Source organism: Heterodontus francisci, unplaced genomic scaffold, assembly GCF_036365525.1.
Source record: "Heterodontus francisci isolate sHetFra1 unplaced genomic scaffold, sHetFra1.hap1 HAP1_SCAFFOLD_57, whole genome shotgun sequence".
NCBI classification, from domain to species: domain Eukaryota; kingdom Metazoa; phylum Chordata; class Chondrichthyes; order Heterodontiformes; family Heterodontidae; genus Heterodontus; species Heterodontus francisci.
Genome location: NW_027142024.1, coordinates 3,038,491 through 3,054,225, shown reverse-complemented (window position 1 = coordinate 3,054,225; position 15,735 = coordinate 3,038,491).

Below are 15,735 nucleotides of genomic sequence, written 5' to 3'. Positions count from 1 at the left end.
CCCAGTAACACAGACACACACTTGCACCAAGTAACAAAGACAGACACTGATACCCAGTAACACAGACAAACACTTACAACAAGTAACTAAGACATACACTGACACCCAGTAACACAGTCACACACGGATACCAAGTAACAAAGACACACACTTACACCAAGTAACACTGACACACACTGACACCCAGTAACACAGACACACACTTACACCAAGTAACACAGACATACTCTGACACCAAGTAACAAAGACATACACTGATACCCATTAACACAGACACACACTTACACCAAGTAACACAGACACACACTTACACCAAGTAACAAAGACATACACTGACACCAAGTAACACAGACATACACTGACACCAAGTAAGAAAGACATACAATTACACCAATTAACAAAGACACACACTGACACCCAGTAACAAAGACATACACTGATACCAAGTCACAAAGACATACACTGATACCCAGTGACACAGACACACACTGACACCAAGTAACAAAGACATGCACTGACACCAAGTAACAAGGACATACACTTACACCAAGATTAAAGACACACACTTACAACAAGTAACACAGACATACTCTGAAACCAAGTAACAAAGACATACAATTACACCAAGTAACAAAGACTTACAATTACACCAAGTATTTTGATATGCACTGGAACCAAGTAACAAAAACATACACTGATACCCAGTAACAAAGACACACACTTACACCAAGTAACAAAGACATACACTGACACCAAGTCACAAAGACACACACTGACACCCTGTAACAAAGACATACACTGACACCAAGTCACAAAGACATAGACTGATACCCAGTAACACAGACACACACTTACACCAAGTAACACAGACACACACTGACACCCAGTAACACAGACACACACTTACACCAAGTAACAAAGACATACACTGACACCCAGTAACAAAGGTATGCACTGACACCCAGTAAAAGAGACACACACTTACACCAAGTAACAAAGACACACACTTACACCAAGTAACACAGACACACACTGACACCCAGGAACACAGACACACACTTACACCAAGTAACACAGACTTACACTGACACCAAGTAACAAAGACATACAATGATACTCAGGAACACAGACACCCAGTTACACCAAGTAACAAAGACATACACTTACAGCAAGTAAGACAGACATACACTGACACCAAGTAACAAAGACATAGACTGATACCCAGTAACACAGGCACACACTGACACCCAGTTAGAAACACACACTGACCCCCAGTAACACAGACACACACTTATCCCCCGTAACACAGACATACACTGACACCAAGTCACAAAGACACACACTGACACCCAGCAACACAGACATACACTGACACCAAGTAACAAAGACATACACTTACACCAAGTATTTTGACATACACTGATACCAAGTAACACAGACATACACTGACACCAAGTAACAAAGACATACAATTACACCAAGTAACAAAGACACACACTTACACCAAGTAAAACAGATATACACTGGCACCAAGTAACAAAGACATGCACTGACACCCAGTAACACAGACACACAATGACACCAAGTAACAAACACACACACTTACAGCAAGTAACACAGACACACACTGACACCCAGTAACACAGACACACACTTACACCAAGTAACACAGACACACACTGACACCAAGTAACAAAGACATACACTGATACCCAGTAACACAGACACACACTTACACCAAGTAACAAAGACAGACACTGATACCCAGTAACACAGACACACACTTACACCAAGTAACAAAGACATACACTGACACCCAGTAAAAGAGACACACACTTACACCAAGTAACAAAGACACACACTTACACCAAGTAACACAGACACACACTGACACCCAGGAACACAGACACACACTTACACCAAGTAACACAGACATACACTGACACCAAGTAACAAAGACATACAATGATACTCAGGAACACAGACACACACTTACACCAAGTAACACAGACACACACTTACAACAAGTAACAAAGACATACACTTACAGCAAGTAACACAGACATACACTGACACCAAGTAACAAAGACATAGACTGATACCCAGTAACACAGACACACACTGACACCCAGTTGGAAACACACACTGACCCCCAGTAACACAGACACACACTGATCCCCAGTAACACAGACATACACTGACACCAAGTCACAAAGACACACACTGACACCCAGCAACACAGACATACACTGACACCAAGTAACAAAGACATACACTTACACCAAGTATTTTGACATACACTGATACCAAGGAACACAGGCATACACTGACTCCAAGTCACAAAGACATACAATTACACCAAGTAACAAAGACACACACTTACACCAAGCAACACAGATATACACTGGCACCAAGTAACAAAGACATGCACTGACACCCAGTAACACAGACACACAAGGACACCAAGTAACAAACACACACACTTACAGCAAGTAACACAGACACACACTGACACCCAGTAACACAGACACACACTTACACCAAGTAACACAGACATACACTGACACCAAGTAACAAAGACATACACTGAAACCCAGTAACACAGACACACACTTGCACCAAGTAACACAGACATACACTGACACCAAGTAACAAAGACATACAATGATAGTCAGGAACACAGACACACACTTACACCAAGTAACACAGACACACACTTACACCAAGTAACAAAGACATACACTTACAGCAAGTAACACAGACACACACTTACACCAAGTAACAAAGACATACACTGACACCCAGTAACAAAGATATGCACTGACACCCAGTAAAAGAGACACACACTTACACCAAGTAACAAAGACACACACTTACACCAAGTAACACAGACACACACTGACACCCAGGAACACAGACACACACTTACACCAAGTAACACAGACTTACACTGACACCAAGTAACAAAGACATACAATGATACTCAGGAACACAGACACCCAGTTACACCAAGTAACAAAGACATACACTTACAGCAAGTAAGACAGACATACACTGACACCATGTAACAAAGACATAGACTGATACCCAGTAACACAGGCACACACTGACACCCAGTTAGAAACACACACTGACCCCCAGTAACACAGACACACACTTATCCCCAGTAACACAGACATACACTGACACCAAGTCACAAAGACACACACTGACACCCAGCAACACAGACATACACTGACACCAAGTAACAAAGACATACACTTACACCAAGTATTTTGACATACACTGATACCAAGTAACACAGACATACACTGACACCAAGTAACAAAGACATACAATTACACCAAGTAACAAAGACACACACTTACACCAAGTAAAACAGATATACACTGGCACCAAGTAACAAAGACATGCACTGACACCCAGTAACACAGACACACAATGACACCAAGTAACAAACACACACACTTACAGCAAGTAACACAGACACACACTGACACCCAGTAACACAGACACACACTTACACCAAGTAACACAGACACACACTGACACCAAGTAACAAAGACATACACTGATACCCAGTAACACAGACACACACTTACACCAAGTAACAAAGACAGACACTGATACCCAGTAACACAGACACACACTTACACCAAGTAACAAAGACATACACTGACACCCAGTAACAAAGATATACACTGACACCCAGTAAAAGAGACACACACTTACACCAAGTAACAAAGACACACACTTACACCAAGTAACACAGACACACACTGACACCCAGGAACACAGACACACACTTACACCAAGTAACACAGACATACACTGACACCAAGTAACAAAGACATACAATGATACTCAGGAACACAGACACACACTTACACCAAGTAACACAGACACACACTTACAACAAGTAACAAAGACATACACTTACAGCAAGTAACACAGACATACACTGACACCAAGTAACAAAGACATAGACTGATACCCAGTAACACAGACACACACTGACACCCAGTTGGAAACACACACTGACCCCCAGTAACACAGACACACACTGATCCCCAGTAACACAGACATACACTGACACCAAGTCACAAAGACACACACTGACACCCAGCAACACAGACATACACTGACACCAAGTAACAAAGACATACACTTACACCAAGTATTTTGACATACACTGATACCAAGGAACACAGGCATACACTGACTCCAAGTCACAAAGACATACAATTACACCAAGTAACAAAGACACACACTTACACCAAGCAACACAGATATACACTGGCACCAAGTAACAAAGACATGCACTGACACCCAGTAACACAGACACACAAGGACACCAAGTAACAAACACACACACTTACAGCAAGTAACACAGACACACACTGACACCCAGTAACACAGACACACACTTACACCAAGTAACACAGACATACACTGAAACCCAGTAACACAGACACACACTTGCACCAAGTAACACAGACATACACTGACACCAAGTAACAAAGACATACAATGATAGTCAGGAACACAGACACACACTTACACCAAGTAACACAGACACACACTTACACCAAGTAACAAAGACATACACTTACAGCAAGTAACACAGACATATACTGACACCAAGTAACAAAGACATACACTGATACCCAGTAACACAGACACACACTGACACCCAGTTAGAAACACACACTGACCCCCAGTAACACAGACACACACTGATCCCCAGTCACACAGATATACATTGACACCAAGTCACAAAGACACACACTGATCCCCAGTAACACAGACATACACTGACACCAAGTCTCAAAGACACACACTGACACCCAGCAACACAGACATACACTGACACCAAGTAACAAAGACATACACTTACTCCAAGTAACAAAGACATACACTGACACCAAGTCAAAAAGACATACACTGATAGCCAGGAACACAGACACACACTGACACCCAGTAACAAAGACATACACTGATAACAAGTCACAAAGACATACACTGATACCCAGTAACACAGAAACACACTGACACCCAGTAACAAAGACATACACTGATACCAAGTCACAAAGACATACACTGATATCCAGTAACACAGACACACACTGACACCAAGCAACAAAGACATGCACTGACACCAAGTAACAAGGACATACACTCACACCAAGATTAAAGACACACACTTACAACAAGTCACACAGACATACACTAAAACCAAGTTACAAAGACATACACTGACACCATGAAACAAAGACATACACTTACACCAAGTAACAAAGACAGACAATAACACCAAGTAACAAAGACATACTCTTACACCAAGTATTTTGACATACATTGACACCAAGTAACAAAGACATGCAATGACACCAAGTAACAAAGACATTGACTTACACAAAGATTAAAGACACACACTTACACCAAGTAACACAGACATACACTGAAACCAAGTAACAAAGACATACACTGACACCAAGTAACAAAGACATACACTTACACCAAGTAACAAAGACATACAATTACACCTAGTCACAAAGACCTACAATTACATCAAGTATTTTGATATACACTGGAACCAAGTAACAAAGACATACACTGATACCCAGTAACACAGACACACACTTACACCAAGTAACAAAGACATACACTGACACCAAGTCACAAAGACACACACTGACACCCTGTAACAAAGACATACACTGACACCAAGTCACAAAGACATAGACTGATACCCAGTAACACAGACACACACTTACACCAAGTAACACAGACATACACTGACACCAAGTAACAAAGACATACACTGATACCCAGTAACACAGACACACACTTACACCAAGTAACAAAGACAGACACTGATACCCAGTAACACAGACACACACTTACACCAAGTAACAAAGACAGACAATTACACCAAGTAACAAAGACATACTCTTACACCAAGTATTTTGACATACACTGACACCAAGTAACAAAGACATGCAATGACACCAAGTAACAAAGACATTGACTTACACAAAGATTAAAGACACACACTTACACCAAGTAACACAGACATACACTGAAACCAAGTAACAAAGACATACACTGACACCAAGTAACAAAGACATACACTTACACCAAGTAACAAAGACATACAATTACACCTAGTAACAAAGACTTACAATTACATCAAGTATTTTGATATACACTGGAACCAAGTAACAAAGACATACACTGATACCCAGTAACACAGACACACACTTACACCAAGTAACAAAGACCTACACTGACACCAAGTCACAAAGACACACACTGACACCCTGTAACAAAGACATACACTGACACCAAGTCACAAAGACATAGACTGATACCCAGCAACACAGACACACACTTACACCAAGTAACACAGACATACACTGACACCAAGTAACAAAGACATACACTGATACCAAGTAACACAGACACACACTTACACCAAGTAACAAAGACAGAAACTGATACCCAGTAACACAGACACACACTTACACCAAGTAACAAAGACATACACTGACACCCAGTAACAAAGACATACACTGACACCCAGTAACAGAGACACACACTTACACCAAGTAACAAAGACACACACTTACGCCAAGTAACACAGACACACACTGACACCCAGGAACACAGACACACACTTACACCAAGTAACACTGACATACACTGACACCAAGTTACAAAGACATCCACTGATACCCAGGAACACAGACACACACTTACACCAAGTAACACAGACACACACTTACACCAAGTAACAAAGACATACACTTACACCAAGTAACACAGACATACACTGACACCAAGTAACACAGACATACACTGACACCAAGTAACAAAGACATACAATTACACCAAGTAACAAAGACACACACTTACACCAAGTAACACAGATATGCACTGGCACCAAGTAACAAAGACATGCACTGACACCCAGTAACACAGACACACACGGACACCAAGTAACAAACACACACACTTACAGCAAGTAACACAGACACACACTGACACCCAGTAACACAGACACACACTGACACCAAGTCACAAAGACATACAATGATACCCAGGAACACAGACACACACTGACACCCAGTAACAAAGACATACACTGATACCAAGTCACAAAAATATACACTGATACCCAGTAACAGAGAAACACACTGACACCCAGTAACAAAGACATACACTGATACCAAGTCACAAAGACATACACTGATACCCAGTAACACAGACACACACTGACACCAAGTAACAAAGACCTACACTGACACCAAGTCACAAAGACACACACTGACACCCTGTAACAAAGACATACACTGACACCAAGTCACAAAGACATAGACTGATACCCAGCAACACAGACACACACTTACACCAAGTAACACAGACATACACTGACACCAAGTAACAAAGACATACACTGATACCAAGTAACACAGACACACACTTACACCAAGTAACAAAGACAGAAACTGATACCCAGTAACACAGACACACACTTACACCAAGTAACAAAGACATACACTGACACCCAGTAACAAAGACATACACTGACACCCAGTAACAGAGACACACACTTACACCAAGTAACAAAGACACACACTTACGCCAAGTAACACAGACACACACTGACACCCAGGAACACAGACACACACTTACACCAAGTAACACTGACATACACTGACACCAAGTTACAAAGACATCCACTGATACCCAGGAACACAGACACACACTTACACCAAGTAACACAGACACACACTTACACCAAGTAACAAAGACATACACTTACACCAAGTAACACAGACATACACTGACACCAAGTAACACAGACATACACTGACACCAAGTAACAAAGACATACAATTACACCAAGTAACAAAGACACACACTTACACCAAGTAACACAGATATGCACTGGCACCAAGTAACAAAGACATGCACTGACACCCAGTAACACAGACACACACGGACACCAAGTAACAAACACACACACTTACAGCAAGTAACACAGACACACACTGACACCCAGTAACACAGACACACACTGACTCCAAGTCACAAAGACATACAATGATACCCAGGAACACAGACACACACTGACACCCAGTAACAAAGACATACACTGATACCAAGTCACAAAAATATACACTGATACCCAGTAACAGAGAAACACACTGACACCCAGTAACAAAGACATACACTGATACCAAGTCACAAAGACATACACTGATACCCAGTAACACAGACACACACTGACACCAAGTAACAAAGACATGCACTGACACCAAGTAACAAGGACATACACTCACACCAAGATTAAAGACACACACTTACAACAAGTAACACAGACATACACTGAAACCAAGTAACAAAGACATACACTGACACCAAGAAACAAAGACATTCACTTACACCAAGTAACAAAGACAGACAATTACACCAAGTAACAAAGACATACTCTTAAACCAAGTATTTTGACATACACTGACACCAAGTAACAAAGACATTCAATGACACCAAGTAACAAAGACATACACTGACACAAAGATTAAAGACACACACTTGCACCAAGTAACACAGACATACACTGAAACCAAGTAACAAAGACATCCACTGACACCAAGTAACAAAGAAATACACTTACACCAAGTAACAAAGACATACAATTGCACCTAGTAACAAAGACTTACAATTACATCAAGTTTTTTGATATACACTGGAACCAAGTAACAAAGACATACACTGATACCCAGTAACACAGACACACACTTACACCAAGTAACAAAGACATACACTGACACCAAGTCACAAAGACACACACTGACACCCTGTAACAAAGACATACACTGACACCAAGTCACAAAGACATAGACTGATACCCAGTAACACAGACACACACTTACACCAAGTAACACAGGCATACACTGACACCAAGTAACAAAGACATACACTTACAGCAAGTAACACAGACATAGACTGACACCAAGAAACAAAGACATACACTGATACCCAGTAAAACAGACACACACTGACACCCAGTTAGAAACACACACTGACCCCCAGTAACACAGACACACACTGATCCCCAGTAACACAGATATACACTGACACCAAGTCACAAAGACACACACTGATCCCCAGTAACACAGACATACACTGACACCAAGTCACAAAGACACACACTGACACCCAGCAACACAGACAGACACTGACACCAAGTAACATAGACATACAATTACACCAAGTAACAAAGACATACACTTACACCAAGTATTTTGACATACACTGACACCAAGTAACAAAGACATACACTGACACCAAGTCACAAAGACATACACTGATACCCAGGAACACAGACACACACTGACACCCAGTAACAAAGACATACACTGATACCAAGTCACAAAGACATACACTGATACCCAGTAACACAGAAACACACTGACACCCAGTAACAAAGACATACACTGATACCAAGTCACAAAGACATACACTGATATCCAGTAACACAGACACACACTGACACCAAGTAACAAAGACATGCACTGATACCAAGTAACAAGGACATACACTCACACCAAGATTAAAGACACACACTTACAACAAGTAACACAGACATACACTAAAACCAAGTTACAAAGACATACACTGACACCATGAAACAAAGACATACACTTACACCAAGTAACAAAGACAGACAATAACACCAAGTAACAAAGACATACTCTTACACCAAGTATTTTGACATACACTGACACCAAGTAACAAAGACATGCAATGACACCAAGTAACAAAGACATGCACTTACACAAAGATTCAAGACACACACTTACACCAAGTAACACAGACATACACTGAAACCAAGTAACAAAGACATACACTGACACCAAGTAACAAAGACATACACTTACACCAAGTAACAAAGACATACAATTACACCTAGTAACAAAGACTTACAATTACATCAAGTATTTTGATATACACTGGAACCAAGTAACAAAGACATACACTGATACCCAGTAACACAGACACACACTTACACCAAGTAACAAAGACATACACTGACACCAAGTCACAAAGACACACACTGACACCCTGTAACAAAGACATACACTGACACCAAGTCACAAAGACATAGACTGATACCCAGTAACACAGACACACACTTACACCAAGTAACACAGACATACACTGACACCAAGTAACAAAGACATACACTGATACCCAGTAACACAGACACACACTTACACCAAGTAACAAAGACAGACACTGATACCCAGTAAAACAGACACACACTTACACCAAGTAACAAAGACATACACTGACACCCAGTAACAAAGACATACACTGACACCCAGTAACAGAGACACACACTTACACCAAGTAACAAAGACACACACTTACGCCAAGTAACACAGACACACACTGACACCCAGGAACACAGACACACACTTACACCAAGTAACACTGACATACACTGACACCAAGTTACAAAGACATCCACTGATACCCAGGAACACAGACACACACTTGCACCAAGTAACACAGACACACACTTACACCAAGTAACAAAGACATACACTTACACCAAGTAACACAGACATACACTGACACCAAGTAACACAGACATACACTGACACCAAGTAACAAAGACATACAATTACACCAAGTAACAAAGACACACACTTACACCAAGTAACACAGATATGCACTGGCACCACGTAACAAAGACATGCACTGACACCCAGTAACACAGACACACACGGACACCAAGTAACAAACACACACACTTACAGCAAGTAACACAGACACACACTGACACCCAGTAACACAGACACACACTGACACCAAGTCACAAAGACATACACTGATACCCAGGAACACAGACACACACTGACACCCAGTAACAAAGACATACACTGATACCAAGTCACAAAGACATACACTGATACACAGTAACACAGAAACACACTGACACCCAGTAACAAAGTCATACACTGATGCCAAGTCACAAAGACATACACTGATACCCAGTAACACAGACACACACTGACACCAAGTAACAAAGACATGCACTGACACCAAGTAACAAAGAAATACACTTACACAAAGATTAAAGACACACACTTACACCAAGTAACACAGACATACACTGAAACCAAGTAACAAAGACATACACTGACACCAAGTAACAAAGAAATACACTTACACCAAGTAACAAAGACATACAATTACACCTAGTAACAAAGACTTACAATTACATCAAGTTTTTTGATATACACTGGAACCATGTAACAAAGACATACACTGATACCCAGTAACACAGACACACACTTACACCAAGTAACAAAGACATACACTGACACCAAGTCACAAAGACACACACTGACACCCTGTAACAAAGACATACACTGACACCAAGTCACAAAGACATAGACTGATACCCAGTAACACAGACACACACTTACACCAAGTAACGCAGACATACACTGACACCAAGTAACAAAGACATACACTGATACCCAGTAACACAGACACACACTTACACCAAGTAACAAAGACAGACACTGATACCCAGTAACACAGACACACACTTACACCAAGTAACAAAGACATACACTGACACCCAGTAACAAAGACATACACTGACACCCAGTAACAGAGACACACACTTACACCAAGTAACAAAGACACACACTTACGCCAAGTAACACAGACACACATTGACACCCAGGAACACAGACACACACTTACACCAAGTAACACTGACATACACTGACACCAAGTTACAAAGACATCCACTGACACCCAGGAACACAGACACACACTTACACCAAGTAACACAGACATACACTGACACCAAGTAACACAGACATACACTGACACCAAGTAACAAAGACATACACTTACACCAAGTAACAAAGACATACAATTACACCAAGTAACAAAGACACACACTTACACCAAGTAAAAGAGATATACACTGGCACCAAGTAACAAAGACATGCACTGACTCCCAGTAACACAGACACACACGGACACCAAGTAACAAACACACACACTTACAGCAAGTAACACAGACACACACTGACACCCAGTAACACAGACACACACTTACACCAAGTAACACAGACATACACTGACACCAAGTAACAAAGACATACACTGAAACCCAGTAACACAGACACACACTTGCACCAAGTAACACAGACATACACTGACACAAAGTAACAAAGACATACAATGATACTCAGGAACACAGACACACACTTACACCAAGTAACATAGACACACACTTACACCCAGTAACACAGACACACACTTGCACCAAGTAACACAGACATACACTGACACCAAGTAACAAAGACATACAATGATAGTCAGGAACACAGACACACACTTACACCAAGTAACATAGACACACACTTACACCAAGTAACAAAGACATACACTGATACCCAGTAACACAGACACACACTGACACCCAGTTAGAAACACACACTGACCCCCAGTAACACAGACACACACTGATCCCCAGTAACACAGATATACACTGACACCAAGTCACAAAGACACACACTGATCCCCAGTAACATAGACATACACTGACACCAAGTCACAAAGACACACACTGACACCCAGCAACAGAGACATACACTGACACCAAGTAACAAAGACATACACTTACACCAAGTATTTTGACAGACACTGACACCAAGTAACAAAGACATACACTGACACCAAGTCACAAAGACATAGACTGATACCCAGTAACACAGACACACACGTACACCCAGTAACAAAGACAGACACTGACACCAAGTCACAAAGACATACACTGATACCCAGGAACACAGACACACACTGACACCCAGTAACAAAGACATACACTGATACCAAGTCACAAAGACATACACTGATACCCAGTAACACAGAAACACACTGACACCCAGTAACAAAGACATACACTGATACCAAGTCACAAAGACATACACTGATACCCAGTAACACAGACACACACTGACACCAAGTAACAAGGACATACACTTACACCAAGATTAAAGACACACACTTACAACACGTAACACAGACATACACTGAAACCAAGTAGCAAAGACATACACTGACACCAAGTAACAAAGATATACACTTACGCCAAGTAACAAAGACAGACAATTACACCAATTAACAAAGACATACTCTTACACCAAGTATTTTGACATACACTGACACCAAGTAACAAAGACTTACACTGATACCCAGTAGCACAGACACACACTTACACCAAGTAACAAAGACATACACTGAGACCCAGTAACATAGACACACACTGACACCAAGTAACACAGACACACACTGGCACCCAGTAACACAGACACACACTTACACCAAGTAACACAGACATACACTGACACCAAGTAACAAAGACATACACTGAAACCCAGTAACACAGACACACACTTGCACCAGGTAACACAGACATACACTGACACCAAGTAACAAAGACATACAATGATACTCAGGAACACAGACACACACTTACACCAAGTTACACAGACACACACTGAAACCAAGTAACAAAGACATACACTGACACCAAGAAACAAAGACAAACACTTACACCAAGTAACAAAGACAGACAATTACACCAAGTAACAAAGACATACTCTTAAACCAAGTATTTTGACATACACTGACACCAAGTAACAAAGACATGCAATGACACCAAGTAACAAAGACATACACTTACACAAAGATTAAAGACACACACTTACACCAAGTAACACAGACATACACTGAAACCAAGTAACAAAGACATACACTGACACCAAGTAACAAAGAAATACACTTACACCAAGTAACAAAGACATACAATTACACCTAGTAACAAAGACTTACAATTACATCAAGTTTGTTGATATACACTGGAACAAAGTAACAAAGACATACACTGATACCCAGTAACACAGACACACACTTACACCAAGTAACAAAGACATACACTGACACCAAGTCACAAAGACAAACACTGACACCCTGTAACAAAGACATTCACTGACACCAAGTCACAAAGACATAGACTGATACCCAGTAACACAGACACACACTTACACCAAGTAACACAGACATACACTGACACCAAGTAACAAAGACATACACTGATACCCAGTAACACAGACACACACTTACACCAAGTAACAAAGACAGACACTGATACCCAGTAACACAGACACACACTTACACCAAGTAACAAAGACATACACTGACACCCAGTAACAAAGACATACACTGACACCCAGTAACAGAGACACACACTTACACCAAGTAACAAAGACACACACTTACGCCAAGTAACACAGACACACACTGACACCCAGGAACACAGACACACACTTACACCAAGTAACACTGACATACACTGACACCAAGTTACAAAGACATCCACTGATATCCAGGAACACAGACACACACTTACACCAAGTAACACAGACACACACTTACACCAAGTAACAAAGACATACACTTACACCAAGTAACACAGACATACACTGACACCAAGTAACACAGACATACACTGACACCAAGTAACAAAGACATACAATTACACCAAGTAACAAAGACACACACTTACACCAAGTAACACAGATATGCACTGGCACCAAGTAACAAAGACATGCACTGACACCCAGTAACACAGACACACACGGACACCAAGTAACAAACACACACACTTACAGCAAGTAACACAGACACACACAGACACCCAGTAACACAGACACACACTTACACCAAGTAACAAAGACATACACTGATACCCAGTAACACAGACACACACTTGCACCAAGGAACACAGACATACACTGACACCAAGTAACAAAGACATACAATGATACTCAGGAACACAGACACACACTTACACCAAGTAACACAGACACACACTTACACCAAGTAACAAATACATACAGTTACAGCAAGTAATACAGACATACACTGACACCAAGTAACAAAGACAAAGACTGATACCCAGTAACACAGACACACACTGACACCCAGTTAGAAACACACACTGACCCCCAGTAACACAGACACAATGATCCCCAGTAACACAGACATACACTGACACCAAGTCACAAAGACACACACTGACACCCAGCAACACAGACATACACTGATACCAAGTAACAAAGACATGCACTGACACCCAATAACACAGACACACACGGACACCAAGTAACAAACACACACACTTACAGCAAGTAACACAGACACACACTGACACCCAGTAACACAGACACACACTTACACCAAGTAACACAGACATACACTAACACCAAGTAACAAAGACATACACTGAAACCCAGTAACACAGACACACACTTGCACCAAGTAACACAGACATACACTGACACCATGTAACAAAGACATACAATGATACTCAGGAACACAGACACACACTTACACCAAGTAACATAGACACACACTTACACCAAGTAACAAAGACATACACTTACAGCAAGTAACACAGACATACACTGACACCAAGTAACAAAGACATACACTGATACCCAGTAACACAGACACACACTGACACCCAGTTAGAAAAACACACTGACCCCCAGTAACACAGACACACACTGATCCCCAGTAACACAGAAATACACTGACACCAAGTCACAAAGACACACACTGATCCCC